Raw genomic sequence first — 2155 nt, 5'->3', positions numbered from 1 at the left:
CCAGTGAAGCGATGTCCTCCACAACTAGACTGAAGAACAAAAAGACAGCAACTTGTCTGTTCCCCTTCCCCAATTCCCCAACACTGTCCACCTCCCCCAGTTCCCCAATAAAAATCTAAAAAAAAAAAAAGAATAATAAACTTTAAAGGGAAAAACAGGCACAGCCTTTATCAATGATCAAAGCGAGCCATCATCAGTCATGAAACTAGTTCAAAACTAATTTTCATCTTGCAGGATGCAATGAAAAGCACATAGGTTCACTTTTGCCATATTGCTGTTAAAGTTGCATAATCTGAATCTAATCATTATGAAACATAAAGCAAACTGAAATTGGAGACATTTTACAAAATAACTGGCCTATAATCTTCAAAACCGTCAAGGTCTTGAAAGTCAAAGAAAGACTAAGGAACTGTTAACAGACTGAAGGACTAGAGAGAAATGACAACTAAATTCAAAATGTGATTCTGAACTGAATCTTTGCTATAAAGAACATCATGGGGACATTTAGTGAAATTTGAATGGTATCTCAAGATTTGATAGTTTCTATGGATTGAATTGTTGTCCTCCCACCTCAATTCATATGTTGAAGCCCTACCCCTCAATGTGACTATATTTGGAGATAGAGCTTTAAGAGGTAAACACGGTTAAAGGAGTTCCTAAAGGTAGGGTCCTAATCTGATAGGATTGGAGTATAGGACATAGAAAGGAGGCAACTGTCTATAAGCCAGGAAGAGGTCGCTCACCCGGAACCCAATCAGCACCTTGATCTTGGACTTCCCAGAACTTTGAGAAATAAATTCCTGTTGTGTAAGGCAACCAGTGTCTGGCATTTTGTTATGGAAGCCTGAGCTAAGACAACGGTCATCATTTAGCAATGTTAATTTCCTGATTTTGATGATTGTATTCTGGTTGAGAAAATATTTTTTTATAGGAAATATACACTTAAGTATTCAGGAGTAATGAGGCCAGAAACTTAAATGGCTCAGGAAAAAACAGTTCTTCATGTTGTACTTCTTTTTCTAAAAGCTTGAGATTGTTTCCAATTAAAATTATTTAAGAACTCACAAAGAGTCCAGTTATTTCAAAGCGGTATGGAGCAAACTAAGTATTTTCTGAGGACATTTGGCCCTGCTTTAATAGGTTTCATTTCAGGAGGATAACAGGATAAAATATACAGAAATACCAACACATTATGTTGATGAAAACATTTACAAAAATATCAGCAAGTTAGTTTGGAATAATTTTTTTTTTTTTTAGGCCCAATTGACCTGCATATCCAAATAAACTTCCTGGAGCAGACTAGAGCTTTAATTACTGAAAGGCAGAAATAAAATGGGAACCGAGACTTTTTCCCTGAACACTTATTGCATGTGTGCTGGACATTGTGCTACGGAGCTGTCATGTATAAAGCAAAATACAGCTTTTTTCCTAGTTCATTGCTTTAGACCGGCACTTTGAGAACTTAACCCTGGAAACAGGTCATTATACTTTTTTGGATTTACTGGTTTTTTATTTTGGAACAATATTCTGCTGTTCATTCAAACTATTACTTGTGTAAAAAAGGGAACTTTTCAAATGGATCATTTTCAAGGTAAGTGCAGATATTTCTTTGTGACCAGGAAAGTAATTTGTACTTTATTCATCATTTTATCTAATTCATATATAGAAATCAGTAAATGGACAAAACTTGAAGGATTATAAATTCTGATATTTTTGTTGATATAAACGGGTTATGAATCCTAGAGGAAATATATCACATATGAATTTTATACCTTAACAGTTAAAATATTTTCAAAACATTCATGACTCATTCAGTAGTGAAAGAATGCTCAAGTCTGAAACCTTTTTCTCTAGGTCTGAAGAAACTCAAGGCTGGAGAAGGCTGCTGGTTCTGTAGTGCTGATGTCTCTCTATTACAATCTTTTCACTAATACTTGATATTCTACCAATAGAGATTTATTTTTCTGTGCTTTTGTGACTTAGTTTTTAGAAAAAAGCATTTGGGATTGGTTGTTAAAAAACAAAATTTGAAGTAAAAAGATCTAAGGGTGAATCCCACCTCTGTCATTTAATAACCCTTTGAATTAGTACAAATCCTTTTATCAGAATCTCAGCTTCTTCAGTGATAATATCTAACTCAGAGGGTCACTGCAAG

This window comes from Hipposideros armiger, unplaced genomic scaffold (genome assembly GCF_001890085.2).
Source record: "Hipposideros armiger isolate ML-2016 unplaced genomic scaffold, ASM189008v1 scaffold_2198, whole genome shotgun sequence".
Taxonomy (NCBI): domain Eukaryota; kingdom Metazoa; phylum Chordata; class Mammalia; order Chiroptera; family Hipposideridae; genus Hipposideros; species Hipposideros armiger.
The sequence above is the reverse complement of the archived record's forward strand: the minus strand, read 5'-3'. Positions refer to the sequence as shown.